Source organism: Papaver somniferum, chromosome 2, assembly GCF_003573695.1.
Source record: "Papaver somniferum cultivar HN1 chromosome 2, ASM357369v1, whole genome shotgun sequence".
NCBI lineage: Eukaryota > Viridiplantae > Streptophyta > Magnoliopsida > Ranunculales > Papaveraceae > Papaver > Papaver somniferum.
The window spans coordinates 94,419,366-94,425,365 of record NC_039359.1 but is presented as its reverse complement, the minus strand read 5'-3'; the positions used below and the strand labels follow the sequence as shown (position 1 = coordinate 94,425,365).

General features: G+C 36.3%; 1 pseudogene; it reads left to right on the top strand.

The window, feature by feature from the left end:
* Positions 1-2,111: 2,111 nt before the first annotated feature.
* LOC113354745 lies at positions 2,112-2,211 on the top strand (annotated as a pseudogene).
* The last annotated feature ends 3,789 nt before the right edge of the window (positions 2,212-6,000 follow it).

Below are 6,000 nucleotides of genomic sequence, written 5' to 3'. Positions count from 1 at the left end.
TGCTTTCTCTAAGTTGTAATCAGGTGGTTCATCCTCTAAATGCATTTGAGGCATACAAACTATTGGACTTATGTTTCATATCCTCTATGGTCAACCTTAAAGTTTCCTTATTGTCTTGAAGCACGATCTCTGGCCTATTGTCCTGATCAGAAGCTATAATCACAGGAAAAGTCTAAGATGGGCCTAAAAATGCATAATTAGGGTCCAACCTAGGAGGCTCTTCAGACTCTTTTAAATAAGGGATTAAGGTAGATCCGGAATATAGTAATGGTTCGAACTTAGCTTTCCATTTATCAATATCTAACACAGGAATAGAATCCAACAAAGCATTTACTTGTTCAATGTTGTTATCTTCGTCGAAATCCATGCTAAAGTGGGCTAGAAAATTCTCTAATGGATCTTCTGATATGATGTTTGGTAATGACTCCTGAATTAATGTTCCTATCATGTTCACCTCTTGAATGCACGTGTCATCTAGCTCAGAATGTATATTATTGACATTAAAAATATTCAACTCAATAGTCATATTACCAAAATATAGATTCATAATACCATTTCGACAGTTTATAATCACATTAGACGTAGCTAAAAATGGGCGAACTAAAATCATAGGTATCTGGTTCTCTGGGTCAGGGACAGGTTGGGTATCTAAGACCACGAAATCCACAGGATAAATAAACTTGTAATACCTCAATTAGAACATCCTCTATCACACCACGAGGAATTTTAACACACCTATCAGCTAACTGGAGTGTTATCTTGGTAGGCTTCAATTATCCAAGTCCTAGTTGTAAGTACACATGGTACGTCAGTAAGTTCGCACTAGCTCCTAAGTAAAGTAAAGCTTTATCTACCCAATGTTTTCCTATCGTGCAAGTAATAGTAGGGTCACCTGGGTCTTTATACTTAGGAGTTGTGGGGTTCTGAATGATCGAACTTACATGACTAGCTAAAAAGGCTTTTTTAGGGACACTAAGCTTTCGCTTTCGCATACACATATCTTTAAGAAACTTGGCATATGCCGGTAGTTTCCTAATTGCTTCTAGTAACGGAAGGTTTATGGTAACTTTATTAAAAACCTCCATTATGTCATTAAAGTTGGATTCACTCTTTGTTGGTACTAGTAGCTGGGGAAATGGGGTTCTAGGCATAAAATAGGGCCTCTCAGGAACCGAATTCACATCATCAGAGATTTTATCAGTCTCCTCAGCTATGGGTGGTCCCGAGGGGTTTACTACAGTATGATCACTATCGGGCATGGTTACCTGATTGTCTACAACTCTAACACTCCTAAAGGTTCTAATTGAATTCAACCGATGTGATGGTTTTTCACCTACTTCATGAACTCCTCTAGGGTTGGGTTGTGTTTGACTAGGGAACCTACCTTTTTCTCTCAAAGACTCATTTATTAAACCAACCTGGGTTTTTAACTCGGAAATAGCCTGAGAATTAGCATAGACCAACTTTTTATTTTCTTCTAAACCCTGTATCATTGATTGATGAAACGTTGTAGTTTGTTGGGTTAAAACGGCAAGAGATTCCTATAGACTTAAAATTTTCTTATCGAAATGATTCTGAAACTGAGCTGGTACTGAAGGGTTCTTAGTATAGCCATATCCTGGGAAGCGTTCGAATTACTAAACTGACCTTGATTCTGGTCCTTAGACCATGAGAGGTTCGGATGGTTTCTCCAACCAGGATTATAGGTTTCTGAATATGGGTCAAATTTCTGACGGTTATCAAATGTAGTGTTATTATTATAAAGAGCATTAGCTTGTTTTTCAATAGTCTGGCCTTCCCAAAAAGGCTTTACCCTATCACTAGTGTGACCCAATTCTATAGCTTCTAACCTTTTAGCTATTGCTGCAATTTTGGTATCTGATTCAAAGCCTCCTTCTACCCTATTAAGGTGTCCTCTGCCGAAAAAAATTGTTTTCCTGGGTTCCCTACTATTTTCCCACTGGTGGGTCTTTTCGGCGATTTCATTCAAAAATTCCATCGCCGCATCGACAGTTCGGTTTTCAAGCCCACCAGTGCATAGAGACTCAACCATGGTTGTTGTCGAATAATCTAAACCCTCATAAAGGATCTGAACTAGCCTAACCTTTTCTAAACCATGATGAGGACATTGGGCTAATAGATCATTGAACCTTTCCAAATACCTATACAAAGATTCTCCCTCCTGTTGAGAAAACGTGCATATTTGCGTCCTAATAGACGATGTTTTGTGTCTAGGGAAAAACTTGTTCAAAAAGGAAGATGTAAGTTGTTCATATGTTTCGATTGAATCGGAAGCCAAACTATATAACAACGATTTGGCTTTATCTTTCAGGGAAAAAGGGAATAACCTAAGTTTCAAAGCATCACAATCAAGGTCTCTAATCTTTAGGGTACTACAAATTTCTTCAAAGTCCCTAACATGGAAGTATGGGTTTTCATTTTCTTTCCCTAAAAAAATTGGGAGCATCTTTAAGGTCCCAGGTCTAAACTCATAATTTGCTTCAGTTTCAGCTAACCTGATACACGAGGGACGAGTAGTCCTAGTCAGATTCAACAAATCTTTCAAAGTTTCCATTTCTGGCTCTACCTGAGTAATAGGGATTCTCTCCTCAGTAAAAGAGGGATGTTCAAAACTAGACTTTCCAAAATCAGAGGTCTCTAGATTAAGGTAATCAAGATTCTTGTTTACTAAAATGGAACCACCAGGTTTTTCTCTAACAAACCGACTTAGAGCGTCTCTTTTACGTTCAGACATACAAGAATTCAACCAAAAACTGTGCACATGCAAATGTTGGGTTCACTAATTTAGGTAAGCTTGGGTTACCACAGAAAAATATACCCAAAGGTACGAGGCTGAGGTTTGTGGACTTTCAGCTGGTAACTCCCATAAGGCCCAAGGCACGGGTTCAACTTGCTAATCCACGAGTTTTCCTAAACTCGGTGATCTGACGAGGGATACAATTGGTGTGTGCAACTGTTTTTTTTATATAATAAATAAAAATAAACAAGCAAGCAACAAAAATAATTACAATTCCAAAATAAAATAAAGAAACTAATAAATAAAATTCCAAAAATAATATCTTCAGTTTCTCCTTTTTTTGGCAAGTTCAACTTTCCATTTTTAGCTTCGAGTCAATCCTGCACAAAAAAAAACAAAAATGCCAAAGACGTAAAATAGAACAAAAAAGTCTAAAAAAAATAATAAAAATAAAAATACAAAACCTAAAAACAAAATAAACCTAAATACAAGTCCCCGGCGGCGGCGCCAAAAATTGATGTGTTGTAGAAAGTGGTAACAAAGTTCGTTTCTCAGACTTGTAGAGATTTGATTTTAGAATTATATTTTAAAATAGAAAACTCAAGACGATGTTGTTATCAAGATTTTAAAAGCATTGAGACTCGGGATTCCACCAATCTCCAATTTCTATGTGATTTAATATAATCAATATTCATGCAACTATTTACGTTTAAAGTGATTCTAATATTTTCGCCTAAACAAGTAGATTCTCAAAACAATAGTTGTAAATCGAAAGCATGGACCATCAAAAGACTTAATCTAAGCATGACCCATCAATTGAGAAAACAACCACTTAATCAGAATCATATATTTAATTTCAGTTCAGTGCAAGTAATCATAAAAGAGATTGCAAAAATTAATTAAATAGAAATTACCACATAGTAATTGGAAAAATGGTTTCCTCCGTCGCCTCAGCTAAGGGGTTTAGCTCCTCATATTATTCACGTGCTCAAAATAGGTGTTCATGGCTCAAAAGGGTGAAAAACAAGAGAGACCTAATAAAGTAGACAATTTGCAACGGTTTACGGAGGTTACAAACTGACTGTTGCAGAGAACTGTTGAATAAAAACTGTTACATGAAACGATGGAAGAGATATGTTGTGGAATTTAATACTGTTCTAAAGGATCTAATGTTCTTCGTGTTCTTCCTTCTACACCAGCAGAACTCGACTTCATGCAACTCCTCCTGTTGATCTCTATGGTGTTCTAAACTTCCCCTAACTTCAATACCTTCTCCTAGAACTCGACAACTCCTTTTATACCATTCAGAAACCTCCAAATCCCGAAATTGCTTATTTACTTTCCGTGGAAGTCACGGCAATAATCTCCTCTACACGTCTTTGTGTGGTCAGGATTCTTTTTTAGGATAGAGTACGATCTTCAGAGAGTATTATTGACCAAATATCCACGTACTTACCATGTATATCACCAGACAGAAAATGGAAACCCGAGAGTATCTTATTTCCCTGTTTTATAGAAATTACGTAGAAATCTTCTTTGTTTCTGGTTATAACTCGAGCCCAAACTTTGTTTAATCTCTACAGGCCAGCACAAACCAAATCCAACAAGAAAACCTGCTTGAATCTTCCCAAAATTCAATCCAAAGAATGACGAAATATCCTCACCCTTGTTTTGCCTCAACCCGAGTTATCTAGCCCATTTTCTTCGATCCAATCAATAGTACCAACCCTGTTATGATATAAGAAGTCCAGCTCACCAAAATTCCGAGATTTAATCTCTTTAAATCCTCCCAAAATTTCGAACCCTAAGTTGACCTGTCCTGCAACAATTTTTCCGCCATAACTTCAAATTCAAAATGTGAAAGAATATGCCCCTTATCTAGATAAGGGGTGCGAATAGACATGGGGGGGGGGGGGTAAATAGCACATATGGGGTGCAAATAGCAATGAGGTTGCCCCTTAGTAATTGAAGTACCCCTTATCCAATATGAGAATCCGAATAGTAGGTGTCCTCCGGGTGCCTTTATCAACTTTTCGAGCCGATTTTCCCGCAAAAGCTTATTTCTCCAAAACCACCTACAAAAACATAAAATACCAAGAGAAGTACAAAAATGGGTACTAACAATATAGAAACTCGAGATCAAAATAGACACATAAATGCGTCTATCAGTGGACCAACAATTTTATTAGGAAAATATAAAAGATTTATAAATTAGTGATAAATTTAAATTTGGTGTTTTTAATAATTTCAAAAAACCATGTCTGCATTATTGAATTAAATTGTTTGTTGGATAACCTGCAAACACTATTAGAAGAAGAACTAAAACAAAGAGGAAAAGACCAGACAATGCAAGGTTGGGAGAAAATACAGACGTAATGCCCCTTACCACACAAGATAACACAGTACCCCTACCACAAGTTTTATCACAAAATCCAACTAATATAAAAAAGATCCAAATACGTGTAGTCAGCATCAAACACAGATAAGCATTGAATAAAAATTAAAAAATAAGTTTTATATTCATCTAAAATTACTTGGTCATTTGAACTTCATGATTATGGTAGGGTATCCATAACACCATTAAAAATGTTTTGCATGCAAGGACCAAAGTTAAGATCCATGCCCACCGAATCTTCTACCTGACTCTCCAAACCAATATCCTTATTTCCATTATACACAACTTGCATAGGGGTATTCCATTTTATCAGGTGGCATGTAACATTCTTCACGAGTATCCATATTTCTAATGTACAGAGAAGGTTATAAAAAAACTCTCCATTAAAATAGGTTTTCATTACATCATAGAGATAAAAAAATAACACATTACATCACAATCATAAACATACTAGCACACTTAACATATTACCACACTTAACATACAACCACACTTAACATCATAAACCACTCTTCACCAAAGTAAAAGCCACAATAAAACATAAAACCACACGTTACATCATCAACCTCACCTCCAATGATACGTAGCATAACGAAACCTATTCGGTCCATTCCACCGACTTACATGTTGAACAATTCCAAAAATGTTTCCCAAACGTGCTATTTTTTTTTTGAACAGTGGATTTTCATTAAAAACTTGCAGTCGGGGGTCGAGCAATAAGCAATTTTTTGGTTTCCAATTTTAATTTTTCTTTTTTTCTTCAAGTTTTTGCAAAGTTCATCGATCTGTTCATCTTCCCCGGTTTTCATTGCATCTGCCAGCAATTGCGGTTCTTCACAACAGTTTT